The sequence below is a fragment of the Panthera tigris genome, chromosome B3 (genome assembly GCF_018350195.1).
Source record: "Panthera tigris isolate Pti1 chromosome B3, P.tigris_Pti1_mat1.1, whole genome shotgun sequence".
Taxonomy (NCBI): Eukaryota; Metazoa; Chordata; class Mammalia; order Carnivora; family Felidae; genus Panthera; species Panthera tigris.
Genome location: NC_056665.1, coordinates 111,485,549 through 111,513,390, shown reverse-complemented (window position 1 = coordinate 111,513,390; position 27,842 = coordinate 111,485,549). Strand labels below are relative to the sequence as shown.

Sequence of the window (27,842 nt, the reverse complement as noted above, 5' to 3'; positions counted from 1 at the left end):
CCCCACCCTCACTTGCACTCTGTTTCTCTTTCTCTCTCTCAAAAATAAGTAAAGTGTTTTTAAAAATTAAAAAAAAAAATAAGCCTGTAAAATTCTATGGAATCTAGCCCCTGTCAACTCCCTGAGTGCCCTCCTACACCTCTTCCTAGCCTCCCCAGCTCCAGGCACACCTGTCCTTGTCCTTAAACAGACCATGACCCATCTCCCCAAGGTCTTTTCTCTAGCGGCTCCCTCAAGCTGATGCTCTGGGACCTTCCTCACATCCTTCAGATTTGCTCAGGTGAGGTCTCTCTAGACCACGCTGTTTAATACCACACTGCCCTTCACCACCGACTCCTGATCCTCTTTGTCCTAATCTTTTTTTTTTTCTTTTTCTAAGTGCTCATCTCCTTTGAACCTGCCATGGAATTTACTTATTTATTATTTATTTATCCCTTATTATTCTTGTCCCCTATTAGAATACAAGATTCTCAAGGGCAGAACTGATTACCTATTTTATTCTCCACTGTGTCCCAAGCTCCTAGAATAGGTCCCGACACATGCAGGCATCCAATTAACATGTGTGGAAAGCGTGAATAGATGTCCTCAGAGTTCCTGTGACAGTAATATTAGAGATGCCCTCTTTTCTCCCCTTCTTCCACCTCCTTCCCGTCTTGGCCCTCACTATACTGGCAGAGCCAGTTAACACGGAAAGACACAGAATAGTCAGTTCAAGATGGTAGAGAACAGCTCGGTAGGTTAATGAAGGCAAAAGGTTCAACCTTCTCAACCTCTGATCCGGGGGGTGGGGGGGATGAGTGGGGGGGTGGCGGCTTTTATACACATTGGTATGCAACACTCGTGACCTAACATATTTTTGATGGTTAGCCTAGAGACTTGTCTCTGTAGCAGGGAAAATAATTTCAGGCCCCAAATCTCAGGTGTCCAAAACATAAGTTTTAAATTTCTGTCTTGAGTCCCATTCCACCTAGTAGCAGAAAACACAATCTCACCAACTCAGGATAAACTCGGTCACTTCAGGGTTACTTCCTTAACCCACTTTCCCTGGCATGGCCTCTATGCCTAGGGGACTAGTAGAGTTTTGAGGCATCAGGAGTTGGCCACAGAGGTACCTGCACAAGCTGTCATTTCCTGAAATGCCCATCCTTTTTTGGGCCTCAGCAATTACAATTCATAGTAGCTCCATCAAGGGCATCTTCCTGTCCCAGTTAAGAGGCCAGATCCAAGAATCACACCTGTGCCACTCTCAGCCACAGGAGAGAACAGCAGCTTGCCTCAGTTTGGCTGCCCAAGCAACCAGGTGATCTGCAAATATTTCTGAAGCACCCTCAACCCAGGTACTGGGGAGGGCAGTGCACAGGTCTGACCGTCTCTGCCCTCCAAGATTATAGTCTATAGGGAGGACCCAGCTCATAGGCACAAGAACAAAATAAATAAGAAGGGGTGATGTGGGATACTGTAAAGGGAGCCACAGGTGGGAAAGGTCTGCCAGAGACATGATATTTGACTTGAAACAGAATGATGCGAGGGAAGCAACCACACAAAAATCTGGAGGAATGGATTTTCAGGGGGAAGAAACAAGCACAAAGTCTCCAAAATAGAGATGATTTGGCCTTTTTGATGGAGTGAAAAAGGATAGTATAGCTGGAGTGTAGAGAAGGAAGAGAGATTGGAGAGAATTGCAGGAGAGAGGTGGCCATAGTGACATCAGCTATGAAAAACTTTGGAAACAGGCAAAAATGATTGCTTGGGTGTCCTAGCTTTGGCATCCCTCTGGTTCATCTTTCATTGTCTATAAACTACTTGGCAATGCTGTCAGGATGTGGAATACCGATAACAGTGCAAGTGATTCCTGCCTGTAGAAAAGGAAACTGTGTCCAGCAGGGAGGCAGGTGATTGTTCCCCTGTAGATATTGACCAGTTTGGCAACTATATTTATTTTCAGCATTCTTGGTGGTCTATGTATGTGTGTTTTTTTGAATCCTCCTCTGAACTAGTCGTAATATCTTATTAGTTCCCTCATTATAGTGACATGTTCATTTTATATTTGTGTAAGAGTCAAGATTTCACCTTTTATAAGTAAGTATCTCTTGGAAACCTTAACCTCCTTTCTTGTCTTCCTTCCCTGATGGCTTTCTCTTATTCTCTTGTTCTGAACAAATCGTATGTCTTGGCGTAAGTCAGAAGCAGATGGCACCCTCCTCTGTGCAGAGAGAACACAGTGAAGACTTACCCTTGGTTCGCTCACTTCTGTCCCGGTTTGCTCACACAGGAGGGAGAGGAGAACCCCAATGGGTTCTTTAGGAAATGCATTGAAGTAGTTTTGGGAATGGGAAGTGGTCTATTCCCAGAGATATAAATGTCCTACAGTGCCCAAAATAGTCCCCCAAAAGGAATATATCCTATCCCAAACACCACAAGCACCCCCAGGGAGTAACATTGCCCTTGGGTGACATTGATCTACAGAATGTTGCTCTTGTATGTGGGGGCCTTAATGACTGCCCCCAAGAATCCTGCTGGGACTCAGACAACCATTGATTTCATTTACCAAATCACTAAATAGAAGCCAGTTTTATGGTCATATTTCCCCTCTGGCACGCAGAAATGTTTATGGCCTTCAATAAAGACTGCTCTCTATTGAGAACTGAGTTGAGTATATATTGTTTTAAACTTCAGCATCCTCCAATAAGATTTATATTCTTGTTTTGCTTAAGATTCACATTTTAATGTGGCAATAAAAACTAGTGAGATTGTTTCATTGTAAAGGATCCTATTTAGTTAATTATCAGGCCCCATGCCACAAATCACTGTATTGGGCTTCTTGTACCAGGGAAGGCTGTTATTTCTCCCTCTCCTCACATGAGTCACATGAGCCTAAGTTGTGCTGATGAGAAGAGCTGAGGTTAGAGATGGTGGGAAGAGAAGAGAGGAAAGAGATAACATTCCTGTACTGTGAACCCCTCCAAAAGGCCACCATGCATGCATTAATTCAGGAGGCAGTGTCCAGATTCTGGGGTCAGATCTTGAATCCCAGCTCTGTGACCTCAGGCACATTATTTACTGTCTCTAAATTTCTAGTCCCAAATAGGTTATAATGATGCTATATTAACCTCCTGCCTGTGTTTTGAAAATTAAATTAGGTAATGGATTTAAGGAAGCTGGCACCAAGAAAAGCAGGGAGAAAGTGTTGGATCTTTCTTTAGTAGAGGCTGACATCCTTGAAAAGCATCCAGCATAATGTGCCTGATGTTTGCCAGGAGTCACCAGAACTGCAGACAAGTATCCAGATAACTGGGAGTAGACAAGAAGGCATCAGGAGGTTAGGGATTCAGGTGAGAATTTGAGCAGCGAGGAGCGATGTCTTGGGCAAGGGTCACGGCCAAATAAGGTCAGAAGCAACACATACCAAGAAGGGTGATGGACACACAAGTGAAGTGCAAGAGTGGGGCTTGTTATTAAACTGGTTAACTTCTGGGGGATTTCTGGACCAAGAGCATAAAGCCCAGAGACTGTAGGTAGTTGACAGTGGGCTGCTTTACTTGAGAAGGAAAGTGGGCTAGGTGGGGTCCAGGACCACCAGGTGAAGGCAAATCAGATAAGTCCTTCTGCAGGGCCCTTCGGCTGAAAGCAAGCTCCTCTTCCCTTGGACAGACTTAAGTTTCCTGCCTTCCCCACCCACAGGGCAATGAGGTAGTATTGAGAGCAGTCCTGACAAACCAGGACGGAAGCTGTGATCAATCAATGGCCCAAACATCAGTTCAGGGTGAGCTTTTCCGCCCTGACAATGATCTGGATAGCCTCAGAGATTTCAGATGGATTTTTCTCTGTGATGTCAGCTCTGAACAATCAGTAATGGCTGCCTGGAACGCTGTCTTGAGAAATGGCTTGAAGGCCACATTTGGGAAGAATGCTGTGATTGATTATTTATGTCTGCCAAGGGCTTAGAAATGATGAGTGAGGTATACTTGCTACCTTTTAGCCGGAAGTAGCACAGCCAATTCCTCCTGGCTTACAGCGGGAGCATGCCTGTAAGATGTTGGTGGAGGAGCTTACGCATTCATGTATTCATGTATTCAGCATTTCCAGAACAGCCTCCATGGAGACAGCACTACTGCACTGGAGAGAGAAAGGGTGCCATAGGAAAAAGTTCCAAGGAATCTCAGAGCTATTTTACAGACCCAATAATGCTTTGGCACTTCATTTAGATTCAAATCAGCAAACAACCCCCAGGAAGTAAAAATTATTATCATCCCAAATTTGCAGACTAGAAAACTGAGTCTCATCTCCATTTTGGTAATAGTTGCTTTAATAATCCCTGCTGTAATAATTGTCACGTCCTCAAATGCACAGTCTTGCACATCCTTCACTGAAGGCCTAGAAAAGGATGAGATAATGCAAGTACAAAATCATTTGCCCTCTTTGTCATTTAACAGCAGCCCTCCTGACACATTGGCCAGCCCTCAGCCGAGCTCTGAGTGTTTCCTAAACTGAAGGAATGCGTGTTCGGTGAATTGGCCCATATTTTATCTCCCTACAAAATAGCTATTTAAATATCCCTCGAGTATGCACTTTCTGAATCATTAAGGTCTCAGGGTGCATCAATTACACTAATTTGGGAAAGTGATCACATTCATGCAGGGCTGTTATTTTTAAAGAAAAGACATTTCAGTGTATTGATGGGGAATCGGTGTCCGGAGTATATAGATTTCCAGTTATCCCCTGTCATGGCAAGAGTCCATCGGTTTCCTTTAAGAAATGAAGAACACATTATGCCTGGTATTAACAAAGATCAATTTCAGTAAAGGAAGACATCCAACACAAGGGAGTTAAACAGAGCTGGGAATAAATGACGTAATGTTTGAAGCGATAAGGGATAAGTCATGCTGGGACTCCAAGTTCTTGTATAAGTGATGATTAAATGGACTTTTTGTCCCTGCCTTTTGCTAAAGGTGATATTTCTTTACTGTAAAGTATAATGTATCTATTTTGGCATCGTCAGTGAAGTATGCAGTTAATAATTGGGCTTCTTAAAGATTTCAGAATTCTTTGGTCTTAACGTGAAGGGAGGGCCTTATCTTTACTGCTAACTCATTTCTGTTCTTCAAACCGAAGCGACAGTCTTTTATAAGAATTTGGCTTTGGGTGTTATCTTTCAAGAAAACAGTATTCCAAACTTCAATACAGTGAATAGAGTCAAACAGACACCATGAGAATAATATGGGAGATTTTGGAAATAGAGTAAAGATAAACTCTCTGCCGAGATGTGAGATGCAATGAAAGAAAAGGAAATGATGAGGTGAATAGGAACAACACTGGTGCAGGATTTCTCTCAGCGTCTCTTAAAAAAAAAAATGACAACGACAACTAAACCAGACTTTTTCTTTTTCTTTTGGGGTCCATGAAAGCTATTTAACAATTTAAGTCTATTCACATGTTTAAAGCTGGAGGAGACCTCACATATTTCAAGATGAGAAAGCCCAGGGAGGTAGTGTGACTTACAGAGGATCACAGTGTCCCTTTCTCCTGGCTGGTAGCCATTTCTTGGTAGCTAGATTTTCATTTTTAAGAGGAGAATTCCGTTAAAACAAAACAAAACATTGTCCCAATTTTTTAAATTCTGTTTTTGATGGTGGTATTGACTTTTGAACATGCACCAGAAAATGAGCACTTTGATTGGATGCCAGGAATGTTAACTTGGAACTAAGCAGAATGCTGAGATTCTGATTCTGTGTTGCTTGAGGACTGGCACTTGTGACATCTCTAGCTCAGACACAGGGTCATGGAGGAGACAAGATCTAACCAGGAGAAAAGAACAAAGAACCTCATCTAAAAAAAAAAAAAAGAAAATGTCCATTTCATCATTTTTTCCAGGCTAACCTCTAGGTAGGTACTTTTAAGGACTTAATCCGGAATGAGAAGGTGGATCAGGAGTCAGGATTCTCAACCTCATGGAGAGAGATGCACCCCAGGGTCTTCCTGAACAGGGAAGGGGCTGCCATCCTGACACCTGGAATTTGAGACCTAAGTGGGGCTTCCTACAGCTTTCTCCACTGTGAGCTGGTGCCAATGTTAGCAGGAAGGGTGGGCAGTGCTTATTAATGCAGGGCACACAAAAGAAGGGAGCCCAGAGGCCTGGGCTCTAGTCACTGCTATTTACCAGCTCCATGTTCTCTGGAAAGATCTGTCCCTGCCATTAGGCTAATTGACCTCAAGGTCCACAAGGACTGGCCACCGATCACCCCAGTCCAGACCCCTCCCTCCCCTCGTCCACCAATTGCCATGGCCACACCCTAAACCAAGCCACCTCCTCCCTCTCCCTTCGTGCTGCCTGAAATTTGGAATTTTCACTCCTGGCTGTCTTCCTATTTCTCTCACATGTTACCAGTCTCACAAGACACATTTTTCCATCCCTCAAGACTTCTAGTTCTCTGACTCTGCTGGGCCTTCTAGTCCATTGGTGCTTTCTGACAATCCCTCTTTTTGGACCATTATGTTTTTCATTGGTAGTTACTTCACAAACACTCTTCCCAATCCTCTCCTCTGCCCAGTGAGCGTCATCTTTCCACTGATAATCAGCACCTTGACAATCCCAACTTAAAAAATCCAATTCAACTACCCCTTTCTCAAGGTCTGCTGTTTAGTGGTGCCTATGAACGCCCATTGTAGGGCCATCCTTATGCATGAGCGATGCCAACCCCTTAGCACCTGTAACTTTCTTATGACTAATTTAATCCTTTATCAGTTGCCTCAATTTCTCTACCCTGTCCCTGTTTGTAGTTTCCATTCCCTCATTTGCAGCAGATGGCTTGGCTTTATGTTCACTGAGAAGGACAGCAGTAAGGCAGTTCCTAAACTATCTCCAAGTTTCATGGAGTCTGAATGACCTGAACTGGGAAGGCCGGAGGGAAGTTCAGACAAGTGTAGCCTGAGCCAGAGGGAAGACAAGCCAAACCATAGCAGAGAATGGGAAACCAAAAGGATAGTCAAGGTAGGTTCCAGTGTAGGAGGTCCTGAAGCTGAGACAGCAGGATTCATGTAGACCCCTTCATGAAGACTGTATCTGTGTTTCATTGGACTTCCAGTTCATTCCAAATCTCAGCTAAAGACATTAGTGTCTCCTTGGCCTGAAACTCTCAAATTGTCCAAACCACAAATAAATTTGCTCTGAAAGAATTTTTAGATACAGAGTCATAGATGCTGTGTAATAAAGTTGTATTCTTCATATCAAGTTAGGCTGAGGGAACTCATCTCTGAAATTTTGCAGCTCAAATACAGCCCCAGCTCAATTATTTTCCCATTTGTTTTCATCATCTGACTTCCTAGCAGGTATAGAATTTTAGCCTGGGGAAAGATTTTCACTCAGGCATCCTGCACAAGGCATGGAGTTGTAAAGATACTGACAGATCAGGAGTATGGTGGGTTGAGTGGCCCTTCTATAGTTAGCCTCACCCTCGCCTTGTGTTTACTCTCCTTGTTTTTGGTGATTTACAGAATCCCTAAGCAGGGTGAAAGAAACTAATGGCCCAGAGCAAAGGGCATCTGCTCATTGGATTTCTCTTGGTTGTAAGATTTTGATGTCTTTTGGCCTTCCCTGATGCAGGAAGATAATCAATAGCAAGTTATATTTTTAGATGCAGTTTTTGAGAATCTATTTCTCATTGTGGAAAAAGCTCAGTGCACAGACAGGCCTCAGGGACCCTATGGCCAATGTGAAGGGCTTTGTCCTCCATGAAAGTTCCTGGACAAAGTTATTGAGCCTTTCTCTATGGGCATGTGTAGTGAGAGAGGGATTATGAAACAGACAAGAGAAAGTTTCTATATAGAAGAACCACAAGCTTCTATCCAACCTCTGAGCTGAATCAACAACCCTGGAACTCCAGTTGGGTCACTGGGCCTCCCTTCTTAAGAGATAAAGTGGAGAATAGATATTGGGTTAGTGGTCAGGGGGCAGATGAACCCACCACCAAAGAGAAGAACTACTGGTCAGTAAGGAAGCTGTGGGCCAAGGCTACTTTTCAGGTATGTTTATCTAGCCATCGACATGTTTAAGTTTCAAAAAAAAAAAAAAAAAGGCAAGTCAGAAACCCCTTTAAATGAGTATATATTCTTCAATAAGCCAAATGTTTGTTATTTAAGGAAGCCTTGACAATTTATTCTGGAATAAAAGTTAACAAACTCTGTGATGTCAGTAACAATGTTTACCTGTTAAGTTAGTTGATTTATAATAGATACGTTCACTTACTTCCAAAATAGACTTAAGAGAAAACAACCAAGAGATTTATGGTGGCATTTTTCACCTCTTACCCTCTTTTTTTGAAGTAGGGCTGAGTTTCTTATTGAAAGTGACCCTGAGTGACCCTACCTCCATGGCTTTAGCTCTCACTGGGTTCTGGTCAGAAGCCTAGAGGTAGTAATGGCTTCCCACTCTTTGTAGTCTCTGGGTGTTTCAACATGCCTTGCTGTTCCCCTGACCACAACTTTGTAAGAAGGCTTTTTGTTCAATGAGTGTCCTCATTGTATTTTGTTTCTTGCTAGGACTCTCATTGCTATAATCTCCAACATGGAAAACCTGTATGGTTGTAACACTTAAAATAATCTCTGTTTTTGGACCAAGTATCATCAGTTTACTAAAAGAACTAGTCCTCTTTGCACTTGTACAGTGTGATATTTATGCGAGCTTCCATTCATGAAGCATCACTGGGGAAGTAATAGGCATCATCAATCCCATCTCACAGGAAAGGAAATGGAGTCACTGGAGTTTAGGAATTTGTTCAAGCTCCGTGACTAATTGAGGTTACAGTGGCTAAGATCTCAGCTCTCCAGCAGGCTCTTCTAGCCCAAACGGTTCTGACCCACCAGCAGCCAAAGGAAGATGGAATCTTTATTATTTACCCTTCATCACTTTCTAAAGACTTGAGAGAAATGTTTCTGCCAAAAGGCCACCCTTAGCGCAACTTCCAACTTCAAAACAACAGATCTCCTTTCAAGACCAAGTGTGATCTTCTTCCCCTTTATTTCCACATAAGAATCCCCGCAGCTTTTACAAATCATCAACATTTTACATTAGGTTCTATTTCAAAGATCCTTCAGAAATGCTGACTGGGAATGGCCAAGCTGACTTTAGCAAATAAAAAGAGTTCTCATTTAATCATTTCAGGTATGTTTCTCTCTTTATTTATCTTACTCTCTGCCTGTTACCCTGTTTCTGTGCATCCCTCTTTCTTTCCTCCTCCTTCTCATTCTATGAAAGAAAGTCATAAGAGGCCTCAGTTGGACAAGCTGACAGTCCTTTGTATGTTGAGGCACCTAGACACTAACAGTGGGAAGTCGTTGTTGCCTCTAGGCCTGTGACCAGAGCCCATGAGAACTGTAATCACGGAGGCATAATGGCTCAGCCCCTGCCAGAACTATGACACTGAAGCAGGGAGAAACAGGAAAGAAATACCCCAGTCTCTCTGTCCTCTCACCTCTGGTCTCCTGCTGGTGCTTCCCAATGGCCAAGACCAACCAACTGTAGGCCAGAGGGCCAGGGAGCCTGGGCGATGCAACCCATACTGGTAGCTTTTTGGGCTAACAGCAAAGTAGAGATGAGCAGACAGTGAATGAAAGCAATATAAGGGGGCAGCAGATGGGGAACAAATAGCAAATAGCCAACATAGAGATGACTCTACCTACTGACAACAGTAAGACTCGTTAGTGGGATGAGTGAACAATATTTTAGTTCTTTACTTCAGCCTCTCTTCCTCCTTCCAAAATAGTGTTGATTCATTTCTTGATGAGTTTTAGGGGCCCAGAGAGAGATTGTTTCACTCTCTGGGCACTTCTGTTTTCTCTACTCTCTCTGTGGCTTATGCTCTGTTAGGTGGAACAATTGACTTTCTTCTTTCGTGAAGTTGTGTTGGGAACTGAATCTTTTTCTTTCTCCTGCGTTCTCCTCCTTTGCTAAGTGCTAAACAGGAAGACTGATTTCCATAGATAGACCCTCAAGCAAGCCACGGCAGAGGTCTACCCCAATGGCAACCACAGATGTGGCAGGCTTGCTTCCATCCATCTGTGGATCACCTGACACAAGAGATACTCTTACCGTGAAGCTAATGAAGTTTAATTATCAGCACACCCATCCCACTCACATAGGTCCCTCCAAGGGCCTTGCAAGGGCCCCAAAATTTCATATTCATAATGTGTTCTTTTTCTTAAAGAGGGTCCTCACAATTATATAAATTTCAGGGCCAAAAAACTTGGGCCTATCCATTCCTCTATATCTTTGCCCCTGAAGACACCTTTTCTACCCGTGACTAGCCTGGCAACGTTTGCAGATTCCAAAGCAGAGCCAATTAATATACGATAGATCTATTGGCAGAGACTCCTCAGACATATGGTCCAGTCAATGGGCCCAAACAAAGGAGCAATGGCAAGGTGTCGCCGCATCCTAATAAAGCTGTGACAGTGAAACACAGTCAGTGACAACGGATGACAAAGGCAGGCTGCTGAGGATTGGCCAGTCACAAATGAAGTTCTGATGCTCTGCAGTTTAATAAACCTTACATGTGACACCAGGGGGGCAGTCACCTCCTCTGATGGCCAGCCAACTTGTACACCTGCTTTTTGGGGAGGTGCGGTGAGGAGAGCACAAGCAGGCTTGCTCTGCTAGCCTTGCCAGGACAGAACCTGGTCCAGGCTGCGGGCAGCCAGCGGGGGCTCTGCACCTGGGTGTATTGTGGATGCCAGCCCCGGGTTAAGTCACAGAGATGGAGTTGTGGATCATTAGTTCCAGCCCCGGCTAACACTGCCAAGACCTGGGTTAAGTCCTGGCCAGTCAGGCTTCTTTTCATTCACAGTCACAAAGTACCTGTTAGGTCTCATGCTTGTGGTGCCTTCAAGAGTGACTGAGTTTAAGTCACTTAATGCTGATCCTTCCCTCCTCAGAAAAAAATGGCCAAAGATGCCATCCAGGTTGAGAACTTAGTAGGTGACAGCACTGGTGATGAAAGAAAAAACAATGAACAAACCTTTCCTTTTTTGAGAGAGAAAAAGAAACAGAGCATGTGCGCACAAGCAGGAGAGGGGCAAAGAGAGAAAGAGAGAGAGAGAGAATCCCAAGCAGACTCGATACAGGGCTCAATCTCATGAACCATGTGATCATGACTGAGCTGAAATCAAGAGTTGGACGCTGAACCTACTGAGCCACCCGGGCTCCCTGAAAATTTTCTTTATATTGGTTTATCATTTCAGTACCTACCAGCACCTTATTTAGGGACAGAAGAGGAAGAAGAGAGCTGGAGGAAAGAGGAAGGAGGGATGAAAGAATGTGATACTCACAAGAGGGATTAAGAACAAAGGCTCTGGAGGGGTAACTAGCTCTATGACCTTGGGCAAGAAACTTAACATCTCAGGGCCTTAGTTTTCCGATTTTGTAAAATAGGAATAAAAATAGTGCTTACTTCCTAGGAGGCTGTGAGGATTAAAAGAATTAACACATGTAAAACCCTGTGTGTGTTCCTAGCACAAAGGAAGAGCTCCATAAATACTAATAGGATTTTTTTTATGTACTTGCATAACCTCTCAGGCTAGGAGCTACCATCTTTGTGGGACTAAGCTCTGTCTTTGCATAGAAAGGACTAGGGCTCTGAGCTTACCAGCCACAGGGCATTGACCCCTTCACTGTCCCCTTCAGCACCTTCCATCTGTAAAGTAAGAATGCCAATAATCTCCGTTTTAGCAAGTTTGTTCCAAGAAGCAAATGAGGCAGGAATCATGCCAGAGTTTTTCTTCCCTGTGAAGGACGGCAGAATGGCTGTGTTATTTGGAAATCATAAAATTAGTCAGACACTTGTAGTTTGCCTGAACCTTTTATGCATGAACCTCTGTCCTGTGATGTGTGTTGCCGTACTGGATGCTCAGGCTCCCTGAGAAAAGCCGATCTTACCTCTGCAGGCTACTGCTGCCCTGCAGGGCTCCATCCTGGAGCGAATTCACTTCAGAAGAGTCACCCCATGGTGGGGTGCTAAGGACTGGTCCCAAGCTCCGACATCATGAGTCGCTTCGAGCTGCACGTTGTGTCCACGAGCTCTCTAGGCAGCTGGGCTGCAAGGAGGTGCTCTCAGCCTCGAGGACAAGGACAGGCTCACCCTGGCCCATGTTTGCCTGCTCCTTTCCAGCTGGCAGCGCTGCTTAATGAACTGCGCCCAGAGTCACAAGGAAAGGGGCTTTTTGATGGGCAGAGTTATTAGCGCTTCGTTCTAATTATGCCTCCTGGTGTTTTCTTCACTGTGCCCCTCTCACTTCACCTGACGGTGCTGTTAGCGTCACCCAGACAGGTTGGTGATGAGCACACTGAACCACTGCTGATGGGGATGAATATCAGGCCAACTGGAAAACAAAGCTTGTTAGCCTTCTCTTTCTTGTGTGAACCCCGTAAGCCTTTCTGGCCTTGCCTTGTGGGGAGCCCAGAAAGGGCCTCTTTTCGGAGATTTCTGGATGGAATGTGATTTCTAACATCTGGTGCAGACAGCCCATTCAGGAAAGGAAAAGAACAATCCTTCAGGGGGCTCCTTAATGTCATGTCAACAATGTGGTAAGAGAAGGGAGAGAAGAAATACACCCAGCCCTTTCAGGTAGCTCTGGGCACAGGGGACTGAGACAGGAAGTGCGAGAGGGACAGAAGGGAGGCGACCATCTTCTCCTGTAGAAACGACTCCTGCCAGTCTGGATCCGCACTGTGAGAACTGTTCTCAGAATGAGAGGGATCGCTCAAAGGTTAGAGGTTATTGAAGGAAGGTTCTCATGGTGGCGAATTCTCTTGACATCTGTCTGAAAAATGTTTTTTCTTTCTCTGTATTGTCGTGAAAGACATGTTCACAGGGTATACCATTTTTGATTCTCAGCCTTTTGGAGCTGGGTTTCCTCTACTTTTGGCTTCTGTGTTGCTGTTGGAGAGGCTTGTGGCTGTCAGTTGCCGTTCCTATGATCCAAGTTCCCTCTCTGGCTGTTTTTAAGATCTGTTCTTTGCCTTCGGGGTGAAGGCAATTTTACAAAAGTGTGTCAAAGTGTGGATTTTTTTCTTTGTTATCCTGCTTGGGATTTATTGTGATTCCAACCTGGAAAGTCCTCAGCCTCTACTCTTCTAATACTGCTTCTTCCTATTTTCTATACCATCTCTTTTGGGAAACTCTGCTTGACTCTCTGGTTGACCTTCTCTCTCCTCTGCATGCCCATTTCTCAGGCCTGTATCAGTGGGAACCCCAGGAGACTGGGACTGACACAGTTCTGTTCTTCCAGAAAGAATTTGCATTTGTGCTGCTGCCATCTGCCAGGGTGCTTTCAACATTGGGCTGAACTAATTTCCTGGTAATTAATCTCCATGCTTTTTCGTATACAGAGATAGTGCAAATTCAAGCCCCAGACCTGCCTGGAAACAGTTCTGTGGTTGGGATACTTATTTGGGAGAGATTTTTCTTTTTCCAAGGGCCAAGGCAGGCTCAGACAAGTTTCCTCGTTTGTGTCCTTGTGAAGCAGAATTTTCTTTCCTTCCACTGAGGGAGTAGTGTGTGGGGAACCCCTGCCATTCCAACTGCCCGTCTCCCACAGCATGGCCATGAAACCCAAGGCACTGAAATAGATGAAGGGGTCCGAGAAACCCTTAAGGACAGTTGCTGTCTTCCATGGCCACTTTATTTTTATATCCTGAGTCTTTCTCCACTGCCCCAAGGGTTCTGAATTTTTAAAACATATTATTCATAAATAATTATTTAAATTATTCAATTTAAAAAATTGTTGTTTGCTTGTTTAGTTTGGAGTGGAAAGGTTATCAGGATTTCTGGTCCAGTACATCTCCAGAAATGGAAGTCCACATCTCCACGTATAATCCCCTCTCTGAAGAATTCTCCAACTTCTCACTCATTTGATCTTCCTTTTGTTCTCTGTGGGCTGGCATGTGAGTAGCTAAAGCTCTTCACCATTAGCAGAGATGGCCCTCATCACAACAGGAGGCATGAACGGCAATCTCGTATCACGTGGGAAGAAAGTGTTAGAAGCCCTGTACGTTTATCTCAGACATTGCTTAGTTTCCTTTTTTTTTTTTTGTATATGCTTTATCATGTGCACATTATGTTAGTATGGTAGTACATGCTTGCAATCTATTAATAAATAAATATACATTTTTTTAACTGATAGGAGTATATAGTCATGAGAGTTTGGACACTCCACTACCTTCTGAAGTGGTTGGAGGTCATTCTCTCCATTCCTACGACTTTTATGGCTGGAGAGAAAACATTCATTCAGAACTTTGCAGACACTGAACTCTACTTCCTCAGTCCAAAAACAAAAGGTCTGGCATAGATCATGATAACATTATATTATATGTTTATAATATACTGGGTTCTCCCAGTACCTTGCCTGGGGCTGTGTTCGCTCCGAACCTCCACTGCCTTTCCAGGTCTATTTGATGCATTTCCTTGGCCCGTCCATCTGTGTTCCCTGTCTGGGGTATGTTTTCAGGCCTCTGAGGATACATTTCACCCTGGAAGTGGACACAAGCAATCAGAGTTCAAGGTAACTACACAGCCAAATGACCACTGCCAAGGCTTTCTACCAACAGGAGCTAGAGAGTCAAAACTCTCTTCTCCGTATTGAAGCTGAGTTCCAGTCTTGAAGTGCTTTCCTGATGGTGATTCTAGAACCCTCAATTCACAATATGACTCCAAATGGGTCATATTGCAAGAAAATAGTCAGTCTGGAGCTATTTACTGTTCTTAGTCTTAGAAGATAGTAAACAGAAGGCTTACATGACAAATATTATAAAATATATGTGTGTGTTTGTGTATAAATTGGCATAATCCATAGGTTTCATGCCATCCTAAGAAAAGCTTTTAGATACAGAATTGTGGTACTCTGGTTTATCAGTATGGAGAACTTATGGTACAAATGAACAAGAAATTTTGTACTATAGTCCTTGTGTGCACTGTCCCCATCATCACACAGACACATGAATTGTGGGCATGTCATAGCTGGGTCACTCCCCAAGTCATTCAAAGCTGAATCTGGCATCATTTTGTTCTCAGAATCTTTGAGAACTCTGGGTCCATTAGTGTGGATGAAAACAGGTTTAGACCGCTTTATGACAGTGATGTTATCACCTCCTGTGTGGTCAAGTGAAACAAACGTGGTCTCCAAATAGGCTTGTGTTTTCTGAGCTAACAGCCCTCCCCTGTTTATATTTTGTCCTTAAGGAGGATATTTTTTAAAAGCCTATTTCACAGAATCAATTTTAGTGGGCCCTTTAGAATGGGAGGTGAGCTGAAGGCGGTTCAGTTTGTTTTAACAATAACTTCAGCTTATTGAAGCAAACATTAGTGTATCACGTCCCCATATGGCAACCATTAGAGACAAGGGAAGCTTAAGAAGTGTATTGCTCTGAGATAGCTCATAAAAGAATTGTAGACATTTTTATAGGACCTAAAGATACCACCAATAGAATAAGGACTGAACCCATTTGTAGATGATAGGTGAGAAGAGGAAATCTTTGAGGAATCAAAAGGTCTTCCCTTTACAGTTTACAAGGTAGAAAAGCGTTCAGTTGAGAGGTCTGTGGTTCATGTGCATATTAATTAAGTAATTTATTTTCTCAGTCAAATCAGTCAACCGACGTCAATTGACCACCTACTATGTTCCCAGATGTGGTGGATTCTGAGGATGCAGGGATGAACAAGACACAATCCCTGCTTCCAGGACTTGCACACGGTTGATGGACAAGGAAGGAGGCCACTGAGTGAGAGGGGAGACTGTAAGTAGTAGACTGGGTGGGGGTGATGTGCCAATACATGTGGGGGATACAGGGATGCTTCATACCTGACCTGCCAGTGCAAGTCTGTGCTGTGGGTTATTCCAAGCAGGCAGAGCTGGAGGTACAAAAGCTGCAAGAGGGAGAAAACAGGGTGTCCTTGAGCAACTTCAAGTAGTTCTTTTCTTTTAATGTTTATGTATTTATTTTGAGAGAGAGCTCAAGCGAGAGAGGGGCAGAGAGAGGAGAGAGAGAATCCCAAGCAGGTTCTGTGCTGTCAGTGCAGAGCCTGATGTGGGGCTCAGTCCCATGAACGTGAGATCATGACCTGAGCCAAAATCAAGAGTTGGACACTTAACCAACTGAGTTTACCCAGGTGCCCCTGCAAGTAGCTCTTTATGGCTTCCACTAGTTTTAGGAAGGGAATGTCAAGAGGTTACACTGGAGAGGTGAGCAAGGATCCAGACCACAAAGAGACTTTGGTGATTCCCAGCAGTGGAAAATCATTGAAAGCTTCTAAGCAGAGGAATGAGGTGATCAAATTTTCATTTTAGGAGGATGGTGTTAGTAGCAGTATGGGAAATGGCTTAGAGCCGGGAAAGGTGAGGATGGGAGGCAAGTTAGGAGCCTGGAAAGGCAATCAGGTCAAAGGATAAAAGTGGCTTGAGCTAAGGTAGCTGACGTTGAGATAGAGAGCAGTGAACAACTGACGATGTGTTAGGAGGGTAGAATTAGCAGGACTTGAGAATGAGTTGAATGTGGGAAAAGGAAGCAGGAGAGAAGCTAAGGCTAAATAAAGCTTGTGTTACTGGCTGGGAGAGATGTAGTGTTCACTTACATGGCAGACACTGGGGAAAGAGGGAGTCTAAAGGGGACACCACTGCGTTAAATTGTAGAGATCTCACATTTGTCTCTGGGCTCTCCAACAGACTCTTACACATACATTTCTCAAGCGTGGTACAGGGAACTGGCAGGACTTAGAAATGTGGGAGCCCCCAGCCTATGGTTGGTAACAGAGACAATGGGAATGGGATGAGATTATCCCAGGTAGAGAGTAAAGAGGAGGATCTGAGGACAGACCCTGAGGGAACCAGCCTAAGGATCATGAGGCAACCGGAGGATCAGCAGAGAAGTAGGAGACCAGGAAAATATGATGCCAGAGTGAATATGTGAAGGGGTAAGAGGAGAAGGGGGAGAGAGAAGGGAGAAAAAGGGTGAAGGAGGGCAAGTGTCCATGATTCCGTAACTAGCAGATCTCCAGTGGCCTGGGCGGGAGCAGTTTTGGTAATGTGACAGGAGAGCAATTGCAGAGTGAATGGATGGTGGGAAGTGGAACCTGGGGGCAGGGCTAACTTTCTCCTTCAATATTCTACCTGTAAAGGGAAGGGCAGATGAGGTGGTAAGTGGAGGAGGGTGATAAGACACAAGGAGCAAATGATAGGAGAGATGAGATGATTCCAGTGCTGATGAGAAAAGAGCCAATAAGGAAGAAGGGGCTCAGGAAGTAGGAGTCAGGGTGATGATTAGAGAGGGGTCCCTGACAAGAGGGCTTGCCTGGGTCCAGAGTGCAGGGGTGGGGCAGGCTTTAGACAGAAGGGCAGACCCAAGAACCACGGAATCCCAGGCGCATTCACCAGTGTTTATGCTCTCACTTCTGGAATCAACTTGGGGTCAGCGAGGTGGCTTCACTCACTGATCTTGGCTGGACTTCCCTGTCTGAGACTCAGCAGTTGTCAGCTAATCTGGATGAGTTTGTGGTAACTGGAGTGACTGAAGTACTCTGTTCCATAAGAACCTCAGCCTCATCCTGGGACCTGTGGGCTAGCACAGCTTGTCATTCTCCTGGTGATTGTGGAGGCACAGGGGAGCAAGCTCCAGTGCCCACACCCATTTGCAGCCTGTTGGTCGTGTCTGCTAATATCTCTCTGGCCAAAGCACGTCACAAGGCTGAGTCACCCACCACACATGTTGCAAAGTTAAATGGCAGAGAGCACAGGTTCAGGGCTGGATGAAGAATCTCTTAACACAAAGAGAAATACGGTTTTGACATTTTGTCAAACACAAGAAGAAAAAGAAGTTTGCGAGTATCCAAGGGAAAAAGACAAATTAAAGGCTTAGCCATTCCCTCTTCCATTCAGGCCAAGGTGCTGCTGTATTATTTATGTCTGGAAAGGTTAACACTCAGCTGTGGTTAATGAGTAAAGCAGTCTGGAGGAGAACAGTCCGTGATAGGGTCAGCACTACCTTATAAAACTTAACGACAGCAAAGTCAGCTTTATTGCTTTTGTAGAGAGGGGGAAAGCCCTCTACCACCTCGATGGAGTAGGTTGAATCTGCTTTTGGGCAAAAGAAAAAAAATATTCTCTCCAAGTCTTGTTTACAAGAAAAGAGTATTGAACTGTGGAAGAGTTTAAGAGCGTGTGTGGGGAGATAGGAGTGTTTGCCAAAGAGAGGACAAGACAGATGTGGGTTACATCCATATTATACCTGGACAGGCAAGAAATGAGCTCCTATCTACAAAGCCAGATCTCCCAGGGCCAAACTGAAGGGTTATACCGGGGGTCAGGAAGGCGAGTCTGTGATGAGGATGTTTTCCCCATCGGCTTCAACCATCCCAAGTGACCATCACTTGCCCTTCTCCTCCTATGTCCAGGCAGATCCATTCTACATATACCCACCTCTGCTTTGGAAGCAGAACTGTAGCATGCTGCTGTGAATTTTATAAACAATTCGCCAAGGTGTACACGGTTGTCACCTATGGACCTTGTGCTGACATAAATTGGGGCTCTACACGTGGCATCTTTCACTTCAGTGTAGTGTGAAATATGCCCTGTTGGGACATTGATGGAATATAGTACCCGATTTTAACTAAACTAACTCTCAGAAAATGAACACTTGGCTTTAAAAGTTTCCTGCCAAGAAATAGCAGTTGGAAGATTTATGCGGACAGACAATGTGGAAATGGCCCAGCTGACCATGAGCCCAGCACGTAAATGGGCTCTGGGTCAGCCATGCTGCGAGGTGCAGTAGTGGTGATCTGATCACTTCTGACGAGACGTCAGCCAAATGAAAAACATGGAAACGATGATTCTTTGAAATACATGTTTACATCCACTGTCATTAATCTGCCTCAAATGTTAGGCTGCATGTGAGTAGGAAGTCACCATGAGTAGCAGAATGTCCAAAAAGTAAGCATTCAGAATGAAGACACAAACTTCTAAAATAGCGTTGGCATTATTTTAGGTTGGGTGATGCCCAATCCACTATTTTTTTTAAATGTCAGTGTACAACAATTAAGAAGCGTCTTTAAGGGTTTCTTAGAAGAAGCAAAAGATCATGCATATTTTTTCTGTGTTCTTCCTTCTATGGTAAAAATGGCTGAAACAGATGTGGAAAAGAATATGGTCACAAACTAGAATGGATTCCTTGATCAGCAAATAGTATTTAAAAATGCACAGAAAACATGGTTGAAGGTTAGAAGAAATGTGTACAGATGAATTATACTGAGTGGGAGGTTTGTTATGCTTTGGGGTGAAAGCACAGATGTCTGAGTTAATGGTATTACTAGGTTATTTTTCAATAATGAACTTTGTAAGAACAAAGTGTGTGTGTGTGTGTGTGTGTGTGTGTGTGTGTGCGTGTGTGTGAGAGAGAGAGAGAGAGAGAGAGAGAGAGAGAGTCACTAATGGAATGAGGCACTAAGAAGATGTATTCTCCACAGAAAAATGGCTTCTTGAAAACTTAGTGAATGTTAGCACCAAAGGAACAAGTGGTTTGATTGGAGGAAAAAAGGATTTGCAAGTCAGGCTACAGATTTGCCCCATGTGTGAAATTCTTTAATTCATTTGTCCTAAGCAAGATATTGCAGCAAAGAAATGAAAGCCAAATGAGTGCCTGTGTGGCTCAGTCAGTTAGTAGACAGACTCTTGATTTTGACTCAAGTCATGATCTCACTGCAGTGGACTCCAGCCCCGAGTTGGGCCACATGCTGAGGGGCCTGCTTGGGATTCTCTCTCTTCCTCTGTCTTTGCCCCTCCACTGCTCATGCTTGCTCACACTCTCTCTCAAAATAAATAAATAAATAAATAAACAAACAAACAAACAAACGGCAATCGCTATCAAAATAACACCAGCATTTTTCACAGAGCTAGAAAAAACAACCCTAAAATTTGTGTGGAATCAGAAAAGATCCCAAATAGCCAAAGCAATCTTGAAAAAGAAAACCAAAGCTGGAGGCATCACAATCCCGGACTTCAAGCTGTATTACAAAGCTGTAATCATCAAGACAGTATGGTACTGACACAGAAACAGACGCTCAGATCTATGAAACAGAATAGAGAACCCAGAAATGGGCCCACAAATATATGCCCAACTAATCTTTGACAAAACAGGAAGAAATATCTAATGGAATAAAGACAGTCTTTTTAGCAAGTGGTGCTGGGAAAACAGGACAGCGACATGCAGAAAAATGAACCTGGAACACTTTATTACACTATACACAAAAATAAACTCAAAATGGATGAAAGTAAGCATAAGACAGAAAGCCATCAAAATCCTCGAGGAGAAAGCAAGCAAAAACCTCTTTGACCTCGGCCACAGAAACTTCTTACTCAACACGTCTCCGGAGGCAAGGGGCACAAAAGCAAAAATGATCTACTGGGACCTTATCAAAAGAAAAATCTTCTGCACAGTGAAGGAAACAATTGGCAAAACAAAAAGGCAACCAGTGGAATGGGAGAGGATACTTGAAAACAACATATCAGATAAAGGAATAAAGGACTAGTATCCAAAATCTATAAAGAACTGACAAACTCAACACCCAAAAAACAAATAATCCAGTGAAGAAATGGGCAAAAGACATGAATATATATACTTCTCCAAAGACATCCAGATGGCCAACCGACACATGAAAAAATGCTCAATATCACTCGTCATCAGGGAAATACAAATCAAAACCACAATGAGATACTACCTCACACCTGTCACAATGGCTAACATCAACAACTCAGGCAACAACAGATGTTGGTGAGGATGCGGAGAAAGAGGATCTCTTTTGCACTACTGGTGGGAATGCAAACTGGTGCAGCCACTCTGGAAAACAGTATGGAGGTTCCTCAAAAAATTAAAAATAGAACTATCCTACAACCCAGCAATTCCACTACCAGGTATTTATCCAAGGGATACAGGTGTGCTGTTTTGAAAGAGCACATGCACCCTAATGTTTATAACAATATTGACAATACCCAAAGTACGGAAAGTTCCCACATGTCCATTGATGGATGAGTGGATAAAGATGTGGTATATATATGCAATGGAGAATTACTCAGCAATCAAAAAGAATGAAATCTTGCCATCTGCAACTATGTGGATGGAACTAGAGGGTATTATGCAGAGCAAAATTAGAGAAAGACAAATATCATATGACTTCACTCATCAGGGATTTAAAATACAAAACAGATGAACACAAGGGAAGAGAAGCAAAAATAATATACAAAAAGGAGGAAGACAAAACATAAGAGACTCTTAAATATAGAGAACAAGCAGAGGGTTGCTGGAGGGGTTGAGGGAGGAGGGGATGGGCTAAATGGGTAAGGGGCTTAAGGAATCTACTCCAGAAATCATTGTTGCACCATGTGCTAACTTGGATGATAAATAAACAAACAAACAAAAACACAAACTTACAAAGAAGTAGAAGTCAGAATCTCATAGGGCAATACTCTCAAACCTGAACGTGTGTGTGAGCCACCTGAGGTCTTGTAAAATGTAGATTTTACAAGTCCTAACCTGTCCTAGATTCTGCATTTCTAACCAGCTTCAGGTGATGCTGCTGCTGCTGGTCAATGTACCACACTTTGAGTCGCGAGACCATACAGAAACAGAGAATGTAAGGGTTAGTATTAATTTTACAAAAATGAGATCATCTGCAATGTAGTAAAATGTTTCTTTTGTACTGACATGTGGAGTGATCATGCAAATCATTTGTACTGCGGAGAGGTTTGCTGGTTATCTTGTGGCAAAGTCCCTAAGAGTGGTCATACAGGAGGTTGTGTTTTTGCAAAAATGCAATTTTGTGTTTTGCTGCTGGTGGTGTTTTTGCAAAAATTCAATTTTGTCAAATTTCTGATCTTTTAAATAATGTCAAATAACGATTAGATTTCTACCTAACAAGTAGAATACATACATAGGTAATACACACACACACACACACACACACACACACACACACACACACCTAATCTGTTCCTCAATGTAAAAGTGGCAATTTAATAATGAGTGAGAAAGTAACCGACCTTCAGAAGAAGCTGGTGCTATAGAGAAACCATTGTTTTCATCATTATGTGACATTGTTGAACACGACATAGGCACCACCTATGACATCTTTCATGTCTTCACACTAACACACTGGATTTTCTAGCATTTAAAAATCAATCACACAATCTTGAACACATTTTACAAAAATATAAAAACATAGCTATATTCCATCAGTGTCCCTTCTGATTCATTCATAAGAAAATTAGGTTGAGCTCAGAAAACACAGAAAGGTATTAGCTGAATTTCCACAAAACATTTGCATAATTGGTGAACATGACTGAGCAAAGAATACCATGATTTAGTAAGAGAGGCTGATGGTGCAAGCCTTCCATTTGGATCTATCAAGTGTGTTTTTTACCTCAGACAGCAATTAAAACCAAGTAAGAAAACAAACCAAACTTAGGACGAAACCATTGAATGATTGTATCACAAAGTCCTAAACCAAGATTTTAAAACAGAAAGGAGCATACTGAACTGCATTGTTCCCACAAAGAATATTAATAATATGTAAAAGATTTTAGTGAGAGTAAATATTGCCACTAATAAAATAATTACTTAAGAGCATTACTTGTTTCTTTATCTTATCCTTTTTAAAATTTATATTTTTGTGTATATTTTCATGTACAGAAAACATTACTACTGTAGTATATCTGAATAACTTTTAAATAAATAATATACATTTTGAGGTTGTTTACTTTTTTAATGTTTATTCATTTATTTTGAGAGAGAGTGTGAGCAAGGGAGGGGCAGAGAGAAGGAGAGAGAAAGAATCCCAAGCAGGCACCCCAGTGTCAGTGTGGAGCCCGACACGGGGCTCAAACTCACAAACCACGAGATCATGACCTGAGCCGAAATCAATAGTTGGACACTTAACCAACTGAGCCATCCAGGCACCCAAAGGGAATTGTTTACTTTTTAACTAATGGGGTGTGCAATACAAAAATATCAGAGGACGCTGATATAAATTAACACTATGAACTCTGGTCATTTTCCTTCATTCATTCAATCAACATTCGCTACACACCAATATTGTCCTAATAAGTGGTGATTGCATATACATATTCTAAAAGACATTGAAACTCAGGGTGATCAGATTTTGTTAGCAATATGCAAAAACTGAGTGGGCCATCACCCACTCATGGTGAGTAGGCCATCACCATAGAAAGAAGAAAAAAATCACCCTTTAGGTTGGATTGGGCAGCTGTGCTGTGTGCATTCGCCCTGGGTCTGGATCATTCCTGTTGAGCACTCAGTGAGCATTTATTGAACTCCAGCATGCCTGGTGAAGGAACGTGGTCCCAGAGATATTAAAGTGACTTACGGTGGATCTCTGCTGCTGACTCATGAGGTTAGCCACCGATTGGGACCAGCACTCTTCAGAGGAGCTTAAATGCCCAATCAGGAGCTTTGTCTAAATGTTGCTTCATTTTTCCCTTTAAGAGCGCTATCTCTTTTGTTAGAAAAAGAGTTTCTGGGGAACTCTCATCAAAAAAAATGCTTTGTATAAACTGCCTCTTGTGGAACCATTGCTATGGCTTCACTAAGTCCTGTTGTACATGATCACTAGTTTAAAGAACTCCCAGTGGGAAAACAACATAAAGGGAGATATTTGACTCTTATTTAAGGACAAGTAGAAATTACTTTCTTTGTATTAGGAAGAACCTGAGGCAGAATCATGTGTTCAGGATAAAGGAATAGGTGTTTTTCTCTCTCTTCCTAATTTTGTTACAGGGAAGAGAAATAAAAGAGTTAGGGTTGAGAAAAAAAGGAGTTGAAACACAAGGGGAACTAAGTCATCAGCAGGCTTTAAATGAGGATGGAGCTAGCATCTGAGAGAAGCCACAAAGCTTTGCAGTATAAATCTAGCCTGAAGGTCCAGCTCCACATGTCAGCCTTGAGGCATACTGGCTAGAAGATGGAAATTACAATAAAGTAAAAAGAGCATACTATTCAGAGCATGGCTATGGGAGAAGAGTTATATTTAATGATAACTGATAACTAATGTATACACAGAAAAAAATAATGTTTCTCTAAGAAAAATGGTTTTTTTTGTTTTTTTATTAAAAAAAATTGTTTTACGTTTATTCATTTCTGAGAGACAGAGAGAGATAGAACATGAGCGGGGAAGGAGCAGAGAGAGAAGGAGACACAGAATCTGAAGCAGGCTCCAGGCTCCGAGCTGTCAGCACAGAGCTCAACGCGGGGCTGAAACTCACCAACCATGAGATCATGACCTGAGCCAAAGTCAGACACTCAACCGACTGAGCCACCCAGGTGCCCCTAAGAAAAATGTTTATTCTCTGAGAATAAACAGCTTTATTGTCTATTGTTTCAAGTCAGCAATTTTAAGAAGTATACTAAGGGCTCCTGGGTGGCTCAGTTGGTTAAGTGTCTGACTTTGGCTCAGGTCATGATCTCACAGTTCTTGAGTTCAAGCCCCACATCTGTGTTGACAGCTCAGAGTCTGGAGCCTGCTTTGGGTTCTGTGTTTCCTTCTCTCTCTGCCCCTCCCCCACTCATGCACCACCCCTTCCCCCCCAAGAAAAAAGTATACTAAATAGTTAATAACTAAAAAGTAGAAAATAAGTTACTATGTTTCGACTTGGGCAAACAACATCATTTGAATCTAAAGAAAAACATTGCCCAATAGTTTGCCCAAAATGATTAAGACACTGCCACTTGGTGGCAATGTGTACTAATTGCAGGAAAAGAACCCACTGTGGTTTTGTTTTGTTTTGTTTTTTTTATCTCAACTTTGAGAATGGAGATTGATTTTTTCTTCTTTTTGGTCCTGTCTTCTAAGGTGATATGGATTTTCAAAGCTATAAAGGTAAACACTGCACAGCTATTTGTTTCAACAAATCATTATTGAGCACCTACATGTCACCAGGTACTATTCCAGGTACCGGGGATACAGGGGTGAATTGGAGAATTAATAGCTATGCTTTCATGGTGTTTAAATTCTGGTGAGAAAACAGGTAATGAATGAATGGATGATTCCTTATATTACTAAGGTCCACATGAGGATAAGACAGGTGGGAAGTAACTGGGAGAATTACTTAGGGAAGGCTTCCTTGAGAAGCTGACATTTAGACTTAGAGACAAAATAGAACTCAGCCTCCCAAAGCTCTGAGAGAGAAGCATTCTAGGCAGAGGAAACAACAAATACAAAAGCCCTAAAAAGAGAACAACCGTTTGTAATGAGCCAAGGAGAGAGCGGTAGTAGGTTAATTTAGAGAGAGGGGGCAGGGCCATAAACAGCAGGAAATTTGAACCTCGTGCTAAGTGCAATAGGAAGATGTGGGAAATTGAAAAAGGGAGGCACAATATTTTGCAGCTCTTCTCTGCAAGAGTTAGAGTGTATTTTCCCATCTCGGAAATCCGGGCTGGCTTTGTAACTTGCTTCGACCTAAGAATGTGGCAGAAATGATGTGTTAATTTCAAAGGCTCAGCCTCAAGAGGTCTTGGAGCTTCCACCTTCACCTTGTTGGAATGCTTCTGCCACCACATAAGATATCGCTGGCTGGGCTACTAGACTGGAAGTGACCTTGTAGAGAACAAGGCCTGGCCAATAACCAGCACCAAAGTCCCAGATGTGTGAATAAGGGGAATTTACCCTCACAAGTCCTCATATAGTTGCCAAATGACTACAGCCACATGTGTGAGTCCAGACAATTCCCACAATAAAACTGCCCCCCAACCTATGTTACTGAGCCCAACCTACGTTACTGATCCACAGAACTATGACAAATAATTAATAGTTGTTTTAAGCCACTATGTTCTGGGATGATTTGCTCTACCATAACTGAAACAGAAGCTCTGGAGAAAATTCTGTAAGGAAGCCTAGGGCAGCCATGGAAATACAGCAGCACCATACTCCTGAGCCAGGTATCAGTAAGAACAACTTCCAACAAGAGAAATGGACTTGGGAAAAGCCCGTGAAGGTCTCTGTCTGGCTGTTTTGTGAGCTAATACTGCCCACGGTGCTGAATTGGACCGAACCCTGACTGTTCCCTGGAGGCTTTGGGGACGATGTTGAGTTGGGATTCAGGGTCCAGAATGGAGTGGAGTTTTAGATCCATCCACTTGTAAAATGTATATAAGTTATACTTAAGGTAGCCTCATTCAGAACTGAGTGGAGAAGGGAGGATTCTGGACTCCTCACTTACGTTTGGGGTATGGGAATTAAGCAAGTTCATTGCCCTTTGACACCTTGAATTCCCTTATCTCTTAATTATAGTTACAAGCTGCATACCGCTTGTGGTAGAATATTCTTTTCCCTAGTTGATATTCCGAGTCTATGGAATTCTAGGTACTAATGAGCAACCCAGCAACACTGGATGTTTAAGAAGAACCCACTAGCCAAGATGCATGTAAAGCCCAGATTCTTCTATGCTCCTTTGAAGATGGCCATGAGCTCACCGGGGGACCTTCCTAGCAAACATCTCTGAGAACAGAAGGAGGGTCTCAGCAGCAGGCTGACACGTACCCATCTTTCCTGATAAGATTCCCCATTCCCTGTCACGCAACATGGAGGATGTATCTGGAGGCAGCTGAACTGCAGGGAAATTTACTCTTCTGTGAGCCTTGTTCATGGAATGTCCTTTCTGAAGCTAGATGTGAAACTCCCATATCCTAGTTTCCTTGGTATGGCAGGAACCATTCCCTTCACATCCCTCCTAAGATTCCACAAGATTATGGGATTTACATCTTGTTTTAATTTGTCTTAAGCAACCCGGGAGTCACATCTGCTAAAAGCCAAGTCCTGACACCGTTAATAGTTACAGCCACCCCCCAGCCACAACCCAACCCAGAAATACCTCCTTCTTGTCCTTGGACTACCTGTTGTGTACTTGGGCTGGAACAGTTTCACTATGTGTTCCCTCTGCCTCAACCATCTCCCCCACCCTTTTCCAGCTGTGTCCTTTATTGACCTCATGGCAGCCTTCTCTTCTCCTCCTATATTCACAGTGTCAGAAGCAACCTTCATGTTCAGGCCAGGTCTTGGGGCCTCTGGGTTTGACCCCCATGTCTCTTTCTCCTCTCTCTAGAGTGTTGTCTCTGGATCTGATTCCACCTGAGTGGTTTCCAGTCTCCTCTTCGATTGCATGGTTTATATTTAGGTTTGGCTGCAAATGAGCAGACGGATGATGCAGAACCACCTCTCTCCCAGGGGGTGGGTCCTTCTTTCTCTTACTGACATTCTAGGGAAGGAAGTGTTGTCTGGCGGCCAGGAAGCAAGAGAAGCATGGTGAAAGGTGAGAGAAGTGATTAGTAGCTAAAAGGAAAGGGTAGGGAGATATGAAAAGGGAAAGTAGAAAGTGAAGCATTAGGAACTGGCTAAGCACAAACTGTAGATCTCAAAACAAAACAAAACAACACAAAAAAAAGGAAAAAAAATCCTTGTGTCTTTGGAACTTGGGTTGTGATATAGGTTCAACCGATCATTCAAACTTAATCAAATACCCACTCTGTACTGAGTATAGTCCATGCCCTTAAGAGCTTATGTCCAGTAGAAGAAACACATTTAAATAAAAAATTATGATGCAGGAAGAACAAAGGCTAAATGACTGGTCTGGGAGCTCAGAACCAGCCTTAAGCAGTGAAAGAGGATGTGTCCTAAAAAACTGACACAAGAACAGGTTCTAGGACTCAGTATATAAACAGCATTGTGCATTGTATTAAGGGATTTAGACTTTATCTTGTAGGGAATGGGGATGGAGTCAAAGTTTGTAAGCAAAGGGGTGACACA

General features: G+C 43.1%; 1 long non-coding RNA gene across 3 annotated transcripts; it reads left to right on the top strand.

The window, feature by feature from the left end:
- The first annotated feature begins 5,765 nt into the window (after positions 1-5,765).
- Positions 5,766-18,948, top strand: LOC122239278. Of its 3 annotated transcripts, none has more exons than XR_006218227.1 (5): positions 5,766-5,883; positions 13,790-13,933; positions 14,435-14,550; positions 15,673-15,781; positions 18,432-18,948. It is a non-coding gene; the product is annotated as an uncharacterized LOC122239278 (long non-coding RNA). The 3 variants fall into 3 exon arrangements; XR_006218226.1 differs by lacking the exon at positions 5,766-5,883 and adding an exon at positions 13,279-13,347; XR_006218228.1 differs by lacking the exon at positions 13,790-13,933.
- The last annotated feature ends 8,894 nt before the right edge of the window (positions 18,949-27,842 follow it).